We start from the raw sequence: 16,414 nt of genomic DNA on the forward strand, positions 1-16,414 counted from the left end.
GGAAGCAAACATACAGGGTAAGAAGAATCTTCGAGGACTGGGTGGCTCAGTGGTTAAGGCTTGTACTGCTCTGGCAGAAGACCTGAGTTCTGTTCTCAGCATTGATATCAGGTGGATCACAACCCCCAGTACCTCCAGCTCCAGATGACTGCTCTTCTTGCCTCCAGAGGCATGGTCAGTCATGTGTGCACAACCCCATGCATACAGATAATTTTACAAAGAACAAATAAATCTTTTTTTTTTTTTAAGAATCCCAAGAATCCCATAGCAAAGCCCAGTGTTAGAGCCTTCATTCAAGAGAGGCATTGGGGGTTGGGCATTTAGCTCAGTGGTAGAGCGCTTGCCTAGCAAGCACAAGGCCCTGGGTTCGATTCCCAGCTCCGGAAAAAAAAAATAAATAAAAGAGAGGCATTGTAGAGTGGGTAGATGAGTCAAAAGGGCTGAGACCTACCTAAGAAGGCAGTTTCCTTCCCTAGCCCCTGCCCCCGATACAGGAGTGTGCATTAAAAAGCCTCCTTCTCGGGGTTGGGGATTTAGCTCAGTGGTAGAGCGCTTGCCTAGCTAGCACAAAGCCCTGGGTTCGGTCCCCAGCTCCAAAAAAAAAGAAAAGGAAAAAAAAAAAAGCCTGCTTCTCAGATCTTTCTAATTCTCATGGTACATCTAGGAAGGTGACATCCTTGGAACTTAGTTGGACCCCTGAACAGCAGATCTGAGATCCCTGTCTGACAAACGGGTCAGTAGGAGGTAGGAAGCCAGAGCACTTTGAGGTCCTCCAGAAGTCCACGTTTCTCTGCCTGGCACTGAGAAGCTGGAACCTGCAGGCAGAGAAGCTGGGAGAGGTGGTCAGGATTCTATCTCTGATAGCCCAGGCTAGCTCTGATCAGTAAGTCACTGCCTGGGCTAGTGTCTTAGGGCTTCTATTGCTATGGTGACACACTGAAACCATAAACAATTTGGCAAGGAACGCATTTGATTTCAGTTTACAGTTCCACATTGTAGTCCATCATTGAGAGAAGTCACGGCAGGAAGTTGAGGAAGTTGGAGGCAGGAGCCGGTACAGAGGCACTGTACGGGGTGCTGCTTACTGACTTGCTCCTCATGGCCACCTGCCCAGGAGTGGCACTTCCCACAGTGACCTGGGCTCTCCCAAATCAATCATCCATCAGGAAACGGCACCACAGGCTTGTCCACTGACCAAAGGGATGGGGGGTTTTCTCAATTGAGGTTCCTTTTTCCTAAATGACTCTGGCTTGTGTCGGGCTGACATAAAACTACCCAGCATAGTTCAGTCCTCACCTTTAGGGGCAAACTCCAAAGGGCCTGAACTCCTACGAGCTTGGAAGCAGAGAGAACCGGTCACAGGAGGACCTCCTTCCTAGTGTCCCCCACAGTGTGAGGTTTCTAGACTGTGTAGGGGACCAGAAGGGCAGGGAGGAGACCCAGGATGCAGCCGATATCACTAGTGAGTTCCAGAACCCATTAAGCTTCTCACCGGGCTCTGGATTCTGAGTTCTAAATAATATTCCCTGGTGGACCCACACGAGGGAGACACGGATCTTCACAGTGACCTAAAGGTGACAATAGCAAGCACTGCCCAAAGTGGCCAGAGATGGAAACAGGCTGTGGAAGCTTTGAAAGACACGGAGACTCTGCCTGGTGGGTGGTGAACGTGGAGAGAGGCTGAGACTCTCTTGCCTCCTGGAACACCCAGCTGAGAAGAATGGCCCTCTGTCTCTGGGAGGTGTTTCTTGAGGCTCCCATATGATCATATGGTCCCATTGCCATATGATCTCCAGCCTAGACCTCCCCATCAGAGGCTTGGCCTGGCCCAGAGCAAGACAGGAGGGTCCCTGGGCCAAGCACCCACTGCCTCTTCCGGTCCCCCTGACCACCAGGCCCCTTGGTGCTTCGCTCCCTCAGGTGACTGGCAGGCCTTAAGATCTCTCTGTGAGTTCAGGTCTGGTGTCACACGACTCCAGCCAGCCCTCTCACCACCCACCTCGCCTGTCCCAGAGGCTGAGATTTGGGCTAGATTCTATTTGGCGAGGCTACTCACAACGCCCTCCGCCCCCAGTGCTTCCTTCAGTCCAGCCGGGTGCTCGGACAAGAACCCTCTGCAGACAGCCTGTTTACAGTGCAGTGGGCTGGGCTGGGTGGGTGGCTCTCAGATCCTGAAACAAGAGTCATCTGACCTGTGGCATCCTTTCTTCCCTGGGCCTCCCAGACCTCACTCAGAGAACACAGGATGAAGCAAGCGTCTGTAAGGGACACCCTGCCTTTCAGGACCCACTCTCCTGTGTTAGAAAAAGGGTACTGAACGGAGCTGCTCTATTTTCGTCAGGGAAGGCTGCCCAGAGGAGGCATGGAAACATGTCCAGTCACTTTCTCTCTCTGCTTGCTGGCCAGGATGTGGGTATGGCTCTGGCCAGGACTCTACCTACGACTTTCCTCAAGAAATCCTGTGGAAGTTAGCTCTCTCTCCCAGCAAGCACGTTGGTATCCGGAAGATGCCACAGTCTAGGCAGATTCCCTTGTGTTGGTCACACTGGCTTCCCTCATCCACAGCCTGGGAACAAACTTCTGTAGTCCTACAAATTAAAGCTTTTTTTTCTGGGTCCCAGAGCCCTTTAAATCTAAAGCTGGAGATGCTGGCTTACCCCTCAGAAGCTGTTGAAGGAAGGGGACTTAGGAAACCTGCCTGCTTGCACCCAGGCACCCATCTGGCCTGACCCATGATGACAGAGGACACGCTTAGCAAAGACTGGAGGTTGGATGAAGGCCTGGAGTCCAGCTGCCTGCACTGGTGGTGCTGGAACCTGGAATACTCTCTTGCCTTGGGCATGTTCCTGCAGGGTGTCACAACTCAGGGAGCTGCCTTATGATCTGGAAGGGACAGCAAGAAGAACACACAATCCTGGTACAGATCACCCTCCTAGGGACCTTCCCCTGGTCATCCCTCACCTGGCTGCTCTTCCTGACCCCTCAGGACCCTCAACCTTTCTCTTCCAGACTCATGTGCCTTTTTATCGTTGACCCAGACAACAGGTTCTCTCTTTTTGCCTGAAACAAGTCCAAGGGAGGCTGAGCACACGATGTGTCTGTCTATCTGCAACCCCAGCATTCGAGAGGTAGAGACAGCCGGACTGTGAGTTTGAGACCCAGCTGGGCACTATTGTAGGAAATGCCTGTGTAAAACCAAAACAAGGAGGAAGACACAATTAAGGAGAGGAAGAAGGAAGAGAAAGGCGCCAGGCATAGTACTGGAGAGTAACTTCACACGCCCCATACCCAACTTCCAGCCCGACACATAGCACCGGCTACACACCATGCACATCCGCCCGTCCTCTCCCTCAGCCGCTTGGTCAGAGAGAAAGCACAGGTGTGTTTAGAGAGGCCTGGGGACTAATCCAGGGCCACACAGCCGGGAAGTAGGGTGGCAGGGGGACAGCTTGGGAACATGCCTGACTCTTGGTAGAGTTGATACCCAGGAAGGTTGCTGGCTTCTTAAGCCCCAGGACATTTTCTGATCAGACTGACACCCCCCACCCCATCAACATCAAAGAGATAGCTGGCTCCACTTGGCCCTGATGAGCACAAAAACACATTGAGCCCCAGGTCGGAATAGAGGCGGAGTTTACACCTGGAAAGTTGGCTTCGAGGAGAAGCCTCGCCTATGTTCACTACAATGGGGAAACCCACAAATATCCACTGTGCCCCTCAACTCTAGTGCATGGGGTCGGTATTGGCAATGACTTCAGCTGGTCACTCTGGCCCCAGGGTACTTGATCCAGGCACAGGGAAGGGTGTGGTGATCCCAGTCACCCCTAATTGTTGTGACTCTGCATGTTTGTCCCCTCTGGGAGGCAGGTCACCTGCACTGCACAGGAGATCCTGACCACAGACTGGGAGTGTCAGTCCTCCATCTGGGCTGGGAAATTCCAGACAGATAAGGTCTAGATGTAGGGGATCTGGAGCCTGACAGGTCCCCAGCAGGGACACAGATCCCAATCTGCCTTACAGCGTCTCATAGCAACTATGATGCCACCTGCTGGCAGCCTCAGGCACTTACAGCATCAGACAAGTCCTTTCAGTTAGCCCGAGTTGTCTTCTAGCCCAATCCTTTGATCCCATCCCCTTATCTCTCTCCTCTCCTCTCCTCTCCTCTCTCTCCTCTCCTCTCCTCTCCACTCCTCTCCTCTCCTCTCCTCTTCTCTCCTCTCCTCTCCTCTCCCTCCCCTCCCCCTCCCCTCCCTCCCTTGTCTTCTCACTTTTCCTTCCCTCCCCTACTCCCCCATCACCTTCCCTCCTTTCCTCTCCTCTCCTCTCCTCTCCTCTCCTCTCCTCTCCTCTCCTCTCCTCAACTCCGACCTTCACTCTCATGAGTTGGCACTGCACTCCCACCAACTAGAGCATGAACCCTTACCCCTCTGCCCTGAATGCCTCTCTCACCTCCCCCTAGTACCCATGCTGCCACCCCTTCTCTTGGTCAGGGCCTAGCAGGCCCCACTTTAGTCTTCTGCCAGCAGACTGCAGGGCCCAGAGAGTCACAGAATGGAGCAACGCTTCCCTGCCTGGCATTCACTGAAAGACTCATTCACTGAAGGAAGCCAAGGACACAAGATTTTGAGACATTTAAGAGATTTACCCTCAGCTCAATAGTAAGTCGATAAAATGCCACTCTGAAGCCTGGGTATAGTGAGAGTGTGGGAGCCTCCTGGATACTCACAGACAGAACCAGAACCATCAGATCTCCCAGGAACCTGGTGAGCATCCTTTGTGTGTCTGGATTATAGAGGGGAAAACAAAGGCACAAAACCATAGGCGTGCCTAGCATACAGCAGGGCCCACCTCACGATGTGGGACCCACACCACGTAACATATCCATTCTGCTTACCTTTCTAAATCACCTTGCCTGGGACTAGTGCTGGTAGAGATGTATTTATTGGGCATTGCTTTGAGACCACACCTGTGTCCCCAGCTCCTATCCTCTAAATGGTGAGATAGAATCAAGTTTCCTAGACAGCGATAGTGTTTGGAGCCATTCCCACTCTGACCACCAGGTGGCAGTATATGTTCATGGGTCGAAGGGTGGCATAGGGGTGATGAGTGGGAGTGGGGTTGGAACTGGGAGAGGAGTTCCTTGACTGAAATTTAGCCTGGAGATTGTTGGAAGGCATTTCAGAGGTCCTGGCAGCTGGTGTACAAAAGCTGCCTGCATTGTCTGCCAGGAGCAGTTCTGGAGTGGGGCTGGGTCAGGGCGATTGGTTGCTGTGGAAGCCTGAGCCAACGGAGTAGAGCCGGGTGCCTAGTAAACGATTAGAGCTTTTTAATCGAGTGGAGTATTGGATAAGTGGTTCTTGCCTCATGGGAACTAGATGAGTTAGGGCATTTCAAATAATCAGAGAGCCTTCACAGAATGCATGCAGCTACTTTACTTTTATTATGGCAGATGGCTCTTTCTGCAAAGACAGTTCGAGAAGGTCCTGGGCTCAGGGGGTCTGGCATCGTTGGTGCCCCACTCAGCATGGCAATAAACATCTGTGTCGCCCCACTTTCTACTGATCCCTGACATTAATCAGCTATCCCATCTGGAGCCAACTTTCAGAGAAGTTGAATAACTTGTTCAAAGTCATGGGGGATCTAGATTCAATTCTTCTGGACTCCCATAGTGTATCTGTACCTCTTTCAGGGCGGGTTCTGCTTAAGCCTGTGCTGAGAGGGGTCCCAGCCTATCAGAGGTCTTCCCTTTCTTTTCCGGCCTCCCTACTAGTGAACAGAAAAGGCAGAGGCATTTGTTGACCTTGCACCATCGTGAATTGGGTTTCAGATAAGGCCGTGGGGGTTCATTTTCAGAAGGACAAACATCAAGTTATAAAGGATGAGGAACTCCTTCAGAAGCAGGCCAAGGATCTCGCCGGTGTTGCCTGCAAATGTGAAGACCTCACTGTACTGGGCCTGTACCTCATGATATACCCACTCTGCCTCCTTTCCTAAATCCCTCCGACTGGGACCAGTGCGGGTAAATACGTGCACTGGCTGGTTTGGTTGTGTCAACTTGACACAAGTTAGTCATCAGAAAGGAAGGAAATGCCTCCATGAGATCCAGCTGTAAGGCGTTTTCTCATTATTGATCAATGGGGGAGGGCCCAGCTCATTGTGGGTGGAGCCACCCGTTGGCTGATGGTCCTGGGTTTTATAAGTAAGCAGACTGAGAAGCCAGGGGAAGCAGGCCAGCAAGCAGCATCCCTTCATGGCCTCCCCATCAGCTCCTGCCTTCAGGTTCTAGCCCTGGCTGAGTTCCTGTCCTGACTTCCTCCAGTGATGGAACCGAAGTTAAATAGTCTTTCCTCCCCAACTTGCTTTTTGGTCATGATGCCTTGTCACAACAATAGAAGATATCATGGATCTGTGGGGACACTGCTCCCTGCTGAGCATGTCCCTGCTGAGCTGTATGCCCAAGCGGTACAGAAACAGTGTCACCTCTCCCTGTACATCACCTTCTGTGAGGCAACAGCTCAGTCAAAGCGATGCCACAAGCAGCAGGCAGGAGGCAGCCTGTCACCAAAGAAGCTAAGATGGGCTGAGGTCCTCTGAGTCTTAAGAATCACCTCAACTATTCTCCCTGGATGCCAAACCCAGGTGTCCCAGAGGCCTTTGTCCAAGGACCTGTGACAACTGAATTATTCTGGGTGTGTCTTTCTGTATTAACAATCTGGTTTGAATTCTAGCTTACTACCATGAAATCCCAACCAAGTGATTGAAGGCTTGCCTCAGTTTTCCCACCTGCAAAATGGGGCAGGTTCTACATCCTAGATAGGGTTAAAAAGACTTCATATTTGTAGGGAGCTTGGATGGAACCTGGCACAGAGGAACTTTAGATAAATACTTAGTAAATAAATAACATTCTAGGTGTCCAAAGGGTGGCCCAGGGGATCTTGTGTCTTTTGTAGGGACAAGACCTCAGAGCCACATTCACGGCTTAGTCTTTGGAAAATCCTGCAGTCTATTGGGCCACAGGTTCCCCTAGATCTAAGCTACACTCCAGACTCAGCCTCTGTTCTGACTCTCTTAAGTGGTTCAAGTTCTAAAGTGGCTTCCTACCTACCACCAGCACTTGGGAGATTGAGGCAGGCTAGCCTGAGCTACTGAGTGAGAGACCCTCCCTGTCTTCAAAGTGGGGAAGGGGACTTAAGCTACACTTTAGGGGTAGATAGATTGCTCCTCTGTGGTGGTTTGAATATGCTTGGCCCAGGGAGTAGCACTATTAGGAGGTGTGGCCTTTTTAGAGGAGGTGTGTCACTTGTTGGAGGAAGTGTGTCACTGTGGGAGTGGCTTTGAAACCTTCCTCCTAGCTGCCTGAGGGCAGTCTTCTGTTTGCCTTTGGAACAAGATGTAGATAGAACTCTCAGCTCCTCCAGCACCATGCTTCCTGTTGATAACGGACTGAACCTCTGAACCTGCAAGCCAGCCCCGATTAAATATTGTCCTTTATAAGAGTTGCCTTGATCATGGTGTCTGTTCACAGAAGTAAAACCCTAACTACAACATTCTTTGCCACATACAAAGGCCTGATTAATTTTGACCCCTAGCGCTATAAATAGCCACTGATTAACAGAAAACATGGATTCCCCTAAGTTCCTCAAAGCCCACCGAGGAAGTTCCCTATTTCAAACTCAGACTGACCTAGTAGTTCTTGGATCTGGCCTGGGAACTCTTGAGCAGGGCCTGAGAGCTGGGGCCCGGGAACCTTCTGACCCGGCTTCCAGCAACAGCCTTGGGTTATAAGTCCATTAGAACATTTTTTGCAGGGCAAAGATGAGGCTCCTAAGATTCCTGAACACTGGCAAAAGGCAGGAGTCATTCAGCTGCTTCTGAGATCAATGCCAACACAGCATTCACAAAAGGCGCCCCAGCTTCTGGCTTAGGGCACCCCCTCCCTCCCCAGTGCCCGAGTAAGCACCATCCTTTATCCAGTCCCAAAGGCCGGTCACTCTCCGCCCTCAGGTATGATAAGCACCTGTGTGACCAATTGTTCACCCTTCCCTGAGCCTCCCAGCCTCCCCTGCCATGCTCCCTCGGCACCTGGCTTCACCTTTCCACAGTCCACAGTCACCACCCAAGAGGTTTCAAGTCAGTTCAGGAAGACCCCAGTCTGGCCATCAAGGTCCTCCACATGCGGCCTCTCGCTGTGCCTAAACCATTTAGCACCCAGTTTCTTCTTTCTGCCCTCTCACCCTCTGCCTGGGCTTTGGCCCAGCCTTGCCACTGGTGGGCAGTGGCCTTCTTCCCTGCCCTCCACCCAGCTCTCTGGCAATTACCTGGGTGATTAATTTGGCAATTAATTGAGTAATTAATCATGGTCTGGCTTCTCAAAATGCTCTTCTTCAGTAGCCTGGCCTAGAATATAGATCTGTTTAGCTCTGCTCTCCTGGGAAGGGGGGGCTGAACACTAGAGTGGGGAGGGGGCTGGTTTATTCTGAGTGATCCTGAGTAACCGCAGGCACACGACAGCTCCTGCAAAACCATCCAGAACTCGATATAGCAGGAGAACGACCCAATCCCACCTCCAGAGGCCCTGAGGGAGCTCCAAGCTATAGTTCAGCTCTGTTTCTCAGCCTGAATCCAGGCGTGATCGATTATTAATCCTGAGGTAGTTGTCCCACCTCCTGCCCAGCCTTCTGGAACCTTCTTTCAGGATCCAGTCACTGATGGAGAACTGTTGAGCCTGGTCCTCAGTGGGTACCCATCCTTCTGAGGATTCCTACCTTCCAGGAAGAATGGTAGAGGGTCCGTTTCAGATTAGCTTTGATCAATACCAAGACTTGGTGGTAGAGGAGAAAGTGAATTTTGGTGTGTGGAGGGGTTTGGGAGTTAGGTTCAACGTAGGTGGCCCTGACCTTGCTGTGAGCTCCTACAGGGCTAGCCACCAGATGGTGGCCCGCATTTATAGCCACCAGATGTACTGCCAAGATGGGGTCCCTGTGGAGCCAGCCCTGTGGCATTGATTGAAATGCCCCCCCGCCAATTATGATTTTTAAAGAAATGCATAATGATCCTTAATTGGCACCCTCATTAGGTGCCAATTAAACACTTAAGTATTTCTTACAAGTTTAACACATTAATAAAGCAGCTCATTACATGGTAACAAGATTTATTTCTCATATTTAGTACATTGTTTCACCATCATGGGCAGTAGAGTCAGTTTTGAAAAACATAGCATCGTAATGATTACACACGTAAGCTCTTCCACCTTGCCTCAGCCACTGGATCTTCCTGCCAGACACCAGAGCCTTGATCTCGGTGGGCCAGGTGGCCAGTATCTAGGTCCCCATGGCGTCTGTATATCTGGTCTCCCAAGGTGAGTCAAGCAGGGCTGCTCAGTGCAATCTGAAGGGCCTCAGGGATAAGGAGTCCTGCAAAACTTCTGTCCATTTAGCCAGCTTTGCACTGCAGGAGCATTGGAGTCGGGTGGGCACACTTCCTGCTTTCAGATCGGAAGCAGGCAGTGGACCCGTGATTGACATTGTGAGGGCAGGAGGACAGAAGCCAGAGGAGGATGAAGAGGTTCTTTGTGGGTCACAACTCCCTTGGGGATCATATATAAGATATTCTGCATGTCGAATATTTATACTAAGATTCATAGCAGGGGCTGAAGAGGTGGCTCAATGGTTAAGAGCACTGACTGCTCTTCCAGAGGTCCTGAGTTCAAATCCCAGCAACCACATGGTGGCTCACGGCCATCTGCAATGGGATCCCTCTTCTGGTGTGTCTGAAGACAGCTACAGTGTATTCATATAATAATAAATAAATCTTTCAAAAAAATTCATAGCAGTAGCAAAATTACAGTTACAAAGTAGCAACGAAATAATTTTATGGTTGGTGGTCACCACCACAACGTGAGGTGCGTTAAGTGTTGCAGCATTAGGAAGGTTGAGAACAGCTCCTGTAGGGTGCAGAGAATGCGGACTGGAATAGACGGTTGGATGCCTTACAGAGCTCTGACCTCCACCCAAAGGGCAATGGGGAACCACAATGCTTTACACACACACACACACACACACACACACACACACACACACACACACACACACACAGGGAAGGAAAAGGAGAGAAGGGGAAAGGAAAGGAGAGGAGAGACCAGAAAGAGTGGAGATAGGAGTGTAGGAGGAGCCCAGGGTGATAAATGTGGCCTTTGTCTCCTGCCTGCTAAACTCCTGCACACTGGCCACCAGACTGCAGAACTAGATGCAGTTAGATTTCTTGGAACAGGACAGTAGTGATAGAGATGGAGAAGCCCGGCGGACACTGGTAAGTAATGTGCTGGGTTTTTTTTTTTCTTATGTATTTATGTGTGCATGCCTTGTATGCATGTGTATGCATGTTTGTGTGCAGTCGCAATTCACAGGAAGATGCTGAACATGTCTACCTTACTCCCTCGAGATGGGGGTCTCTCCCTGAACCTGGAGTTGAGCATTTTCTTCAGCTGGGTTGGTGGCCATGGTGGCCAACAAACCCCACCAGCTTTCCAGAGAAAGTCACAGATGTGTGCGGAGAAGCAACCCGGCTTTTTATGCGAAGGCTGTGGATCAGAACTCAGAACCTCATTCTTACGCAGCAAGGACACTTAACCCAGGGGACCATCTCCCCAGGCTCCACTGGCTTCTTAAAAACAAACAAAGCGAAATGAAACAAACAGGTTAATGTCCTAGAGGCTCAGGACACCTTGTGTTTCTGTCACGGCATGCGGTCACCAGCCTTCATCCATTTTAGTAGCTGCGAAATATACATGAAGGTAGGGCTCCCTATTTACCCAGCCATGCTCCCCAGGCTGTTTCCAATTACTCTTCCAAACATTACATAGTGAACACCCTTGGGCATAATTTCACACGTGTGTGAGTTCATCTGTGGGCTATTTCCTAGAAATGGGTAGTGGTGGGTCAAGGGGGTTGTGCATTTTAAATTTTGACAGACATTGTGAAATTGCTTTCAGGGAAGTTGACCAATTTCCTCCCAACAAGTAGCTCTAATTTCTGCCTCCCCACATGGTCAGCAGGTACACAAATCTTCCAGCTTTGCCTGTTTAACCGCTCCTCGGAGGGGAGTGCAGTTGTGTCTTCAAGGGTATGCCTCTGGGTCTCCTTCACCCACATTCTCCTCCTCTTTTTTTCTTTCTGTTTGTTTTTGAAACACCATCTCTGTAGCCTAATTTTCGGCATAGACCACCAGGTGATCTTGCCTAGGAGGGTTCCAGAATGGCCTGGGGATAGCAAAAGCGAGGACCCAGAATCTGCGTTCTAAAGCAAAGAATCCAAGAAGAAGCTGAGCTGGAGTGTAAGACTGTAATTGATGTGTGTGTGTGTGTGTGTGTGTGTGTGTGTGTGTGTGTGGGTATGTGTGTATATGTGTGGGTGTGGGTTTCTGTGTGTGTGTGTCTGTGTGTGTGTGTGTGTGTGAGTGTTCCTATACACATATGAGTGCATGTGTGTGTGAGTGTGTGTGTGTGTGTGTATGTGTGTGTGCCTGTACCTGTGTGAGTGCATGTTCCCATGTGTGTGTGTGTATTATATATGTGTTCATTTAGGTGAGTGTTCCTATACACATATGAGTGCATGTGTGTGTGAGTGTGTGTGTGTGTGTGCCTGTACCTGTGTGAGTGCATATTCCCATGTGTATGATTGAGCATGTGCGTGCATTGCCTGTGTGTGTTATGGATTAGTTGCTATTGTCTTCCAAGACTATTTTCTACTTTTTAAAATTTATTTTTATTAAAAAAATTTATGCAATATATTTTGATCATGCTTTCCCTTCCTCTAACTTTTCCCAGGTCCTTTCCATCTCCAACTTTATGTTCTTTCTCTCTCTAAGACAAACAAACAAACAAACAAACACCCCAAAAGAATAAGAAACATTTTTTGAAAAAGAAAACCCCACAAAGGCTGGAGAGATGGCTCAGCGATTAAGAGCACTGGCTTCTCTTCCAGAGGTCCTGAGTTCAAATCCCAGCAACCACGTGGTGGCTCACAACCATCTGCAATGAGATCTGACGCCCTCTTCTGGTGTGTCTGAAGACAGCTACAGTGCACAAATAAAGCTTTTAAAAAAAAAAACTCAGAAAAATAAAAATCAAAACAAAGAAGCAAAAGACTAAAGAGACAAAAATGTCAAAACAAAACAAAAAGAGTCCACAGAAATGAACGCCACTGAGTTGGTTTGGTGTTGGCCAATGACTTCTGGGGATGGGGTCTGCCCTTGTGGTTGATAAGCCCAGTGACACTCATTGGAGAAGCTGATTTTCTCTTTGTCAGTGGGTACCAGCTGCAGAGAGCTTCTTTGAGTAGGCATGAGACCCATGCCCACTTCTCCTTCTCAGAACTGGGCACATCTAGCTGCAATCTGAGCAGGTCTGCCTGCGGCACCCTGCCTCAGTCTTGGTGAGTTCATGCATGAGCCCTGTTGTGCTTACTTACCTCAGGCTCTTGGGATCTTTCTTATTCCTGTGCTGAATAGATAGATCCCTGAGCCTTGAGGGGAGGGAAAGCTTTGATGAAGACATCCCCTTTAGGACAGAGGGCTCCAAGTCTCACTCTCTGCATGTTGTCCAGGTGTGGTTCTTTGTGTGACTTCCCATCTACTGTGAGAAGCTTCTCTGACGAGGGTTGAATAGGGCACTGTTCGGCATTCAGCTCTGTGTGCCCACTGGGGTCCGGGATAGAGTGTTTCTCAGGGTCAGCAGACACAAAGGAATGCAAATGAATAGAGGGGAAGGTGAAAGGGTGTGGGGGGAGAGATCCTGGGTCCTCAGAGAGCGGAGGCAGTATGGGGGGAGGGGCTCCAGGACCGGCTGCAACAGGACTAAGCCTGGAGAGACCGGAAAAGAGCTCTGTGGTGGTTTGAATAGGAAAGGCTCCCATTGGCTCATATATTTAAATGTTTGCTCATTAGGGAGTGGATTAGGAGGTGTGGCCTTGTTGGAGGAAGTGTGTTATTGGGGGTGGGCTTTGAGGATTTCAAGGGCCCAAACCGGGCACTTTCTCTCTCTTCCTGTTGTCATTGAGTCTGCCTGCATGCTGCCTTGCTTCCTACCATGAGGATAATAGACTAAACTCCTGAAACTGTAAGCCATCCCCACTTAATTAAATGCTTTCTTTTTATTAGAGTTGCTGTGATCATGGTGTCTCTTCATAGCAATACGATACTAAGACAAGCCAACCTTCTATTTTTGAGATAGGCTCTCTAAACCTTTTGAGCTTATTGGTTCAGTATGGCTGGCTGACCAATGAGTTTCAGGGATCCGTCTATCCCCACGTTCTCTTCGGGGAGTTACAAACACCCGCCACTCTGCCAGGCTTTCTATGTGGGTACTGGGAATCCGAACACAGACCCTTGTGCTTTGTAGCGGGTGATTTTTTAGCTGAGCAGTCTGTGGCTCAGGATAATTCATCTTCATTGTCAGCTTGAGGAGATGTAGAACCCCCTGGGAGGGAGCCTCTGGAGTGTCTGTGATACCCCAGACAGTGTCTTGTCGGAGATAAGAGGGCTCCCCCTCAATGTAGGTGATGCCATTCCATGGACTGGGGGCCCAGACCAGATACAGAGGAGAAAACAGGTAGAAGACAGCATTCAGCTGCCTCCTGGCTGCAAATGTAATGTGACCGGCCATGCCATTCTCCTGCCACCACGATGGACTGTATGTATGCTTAAACTCGTGAGCCAAAAGTGCTCCTAAGTTACTCCTGTCCGGTCTTTGGTCACAGCAACAAGAAAAACCAATCCTGCACAACACTGTAATGATAAAAGTGGCTAACAGTCAGGTGCTAAGTGGGGCCTGTGCCGGTCACCTCGGACCCTTCAGAGAGAGGAATAAGATGAAAGTCTTGTGAAGAAGAAGGGATAGTAAGAGGAAGGGCCTGACTGGGCTGCACCCTCCTCCCAGCAGCTCTTCCTGTCCCTTCTCTTGTTGGTCTCATTCTTTTCTTTCTTCTCAATCACCAGGACATGCAGGGCGGGGCCTCTGTGCCATTGGAGCTCAATAGAGTATAGTCAGGGCAGGCCATCTCTGATCCTAGTCAAGCCACTTTATATAGCTTTCTGCAAGGTTCTGGTGACACCTAGACCAAGCCAAGTAAAGGCTCAGGATACTGGTCTAGAAGAGGCATTGTAATACTATTCCCCACAACTGCATGTCTCTACCTCAAGCCTGTGAAATTTCTTCTTTTACCCACCTCACTTCCAGGAGTCATAACAGCTCGGTTTGTTGTTGTTTTAACATGTATTACCTCCTCTAACCAGCAGGTGGCAGCAGTGAGAAGCTGTCTTGCTTGATCCCTTTGGCGCCGTGGACTCAACCTCCAAAGAGATTGGGGTGGGGGTGGGGTGGTCTCTGATAGGTCTGGACTAAAAAAAAGTTGAAGAAAGATGACGTATATACTCTAAAGCAAAGAATCGAAGAAGAAGCCAGGCTGGAGGAAGCGTAGTGACGTTCTGGGGCGGGTCTCTGGCTTGGCTAAGGAGACACCCACATCTACCAGGCCTGCTGATACCTTCAGTAACCCAGAAAGGACATTTTCTGGAGGTCAAGGATATTAGAAGGGCAGAAGGAGAGAGAAGAGGGCAGGGTAGAATGGAATAGGAGGCAGGAGTAGTGGGTGTGGTTTCTCTGCTGTCCCCTGCCAGTACCAGGGTGACACTGAGGGGACCGATGTGGCCCCTCCACGGCTGAGGCTGAGTTGGGCCCTACATTTACATCATTGTTTGCCACCAGGACCCCCCTCTCCATCAAGGACAGTGTTGTGAAGGGTTTATGGATTCTTACAGCATCTTGCCATGTGTCCTGTCCCCGTGTCCCCTCCTCCTTCCTTCCCCTCCTTATGCACCTCACCTTGGCCACCTCACAAAGCCCTGCATCAGTCAGACTACTCCAGCCTTCCTGTCATTTATTAAAGATCCAGACACCTCTCATTTGTCACCATCATGTTGGGGCGGAGACGCCCTGACTTTATGTCAACATCCCTTCTGGGCTCTGGCCACAGGGTCTAGCCCAGGCAGGGCTCCAAGAATCTACTTTCTGGTTGTTCAGTATTCTCATGATCCTCACCGTATAGACAGCCCCTCCTAGAGCCTGGATCTCAAAGCCATAAGCCTCTGTAGAGTCCCTTAGAGAGGGACAACAGTCCTTGGGTTGAACTTGTTCTGCCCTGACTTGAATGCCCTAGGGACCTTGCAGGGGAAACAGCCAGGTTCTCACCTTTTAGAGAGGGCTTCTCTTTGGGGGCTCCCCAATTCCTGGTCGAGACAGGGTGATAAACAAGCTGTATGGATGTTTCCAAGATGGGAAGATTGAGGAGGGAAGGGAGGAGTGGAGGCCATCTCCAGTACCAGCCGGATGGTCAGAATCTAACCCCAAGGGGACATTGCAAGGGAAAGTTCTAGACCAGGTTGGAGATGGCAAAAGCAAAAGTCCAGAAGCTTCTTACGAGAAACAGGCCAATATGGTAGGAGGCGCACAAAGGTGACAGTGCAAGGGGACACAGATGACCCGGCCTTTCTGATGGAGAAAGGTCACGGCAGGCAAGGAGGCAGGCCAGCAAGGGCAGGCATGAGAACAACTGTGTGAGCGAGTGAACAAACAGGGCCGGGGACCAGGTGTTTTTGCAAAAGCTTAGCTCCTACCTTAAAGCTATGGCATTGGGTCCCTGCTATCCAGGCAGAGCTGCTCCAGGAGGCCTCCCTTTCTTCCTGGCCCAGCCCTGAGTCATCCATCAGGCCCGATACTGCCTTACCCAGCCCTGACCCCTACCTGGGACAAGGACCATTTATCTCTATCAGCTGTTCTCAGGAGCCAGACACTCAGCCAACAGGTCCTATCTCCACGCAGCCCTTTCTGACTCTCATTGGCTGGACTCCCTCAGGAAGACGCTGCAGCAGGCAAGTTCCTTGCTCAGTTCCCTAGAGAAGCGTTCCCACCCACTATGTCTCAGGAGCCCCAGCTTCTAACATCTTAGCGCTGCCTGTCCTCCATGCTGGTATCAGGAAGAGTTAAGGAGTGAAGCCAGGGTCCTACCCATCCACTGTGGTCAGGAAGGACTAGGTTTCTGAGGCACAGCCCTTTGAACAAGGCAGGCTCTGGGAGCCTCAGGCTAGGCTTTCCTAAGGCCCAGCATCTCTGGTCTTGGAGACCTGGGCAGGAGCATCTCCTGAATTAGAAAATAAGGTGGTGTGAGTATTCAAAATCTGGTCCTAAGAATGCTGTCTTGTTAGGGTTTCTGCTGCTGTAGTGAGACACCATTACCAAAAAGCAAGCTGGGGAGGAAAGGGTTTATTCAGCTTACACTTCCACATTGCTGTTCATCAAAGGAAGTCAGGACTGAAACTCAAGCAGAGGAGGAATGGAGGCAGGAGCTGACGCAGAGGCCAT

This window comes from Rattus rattus, chromosome 8 (genome assembly GCF_011064425.1).
Source record: "Rattus rattus isolate New Zealand chromosome 8, Rrattus_CSIRO_v1, whole genome shotgun sequence".
Classification (NCBI taxonomy): domain Eukaryota; kingdom Metazoa; phylum Chordata; class Mammalia; order Rodentia; family Muridae; genus Rattus; species Rattus rattus.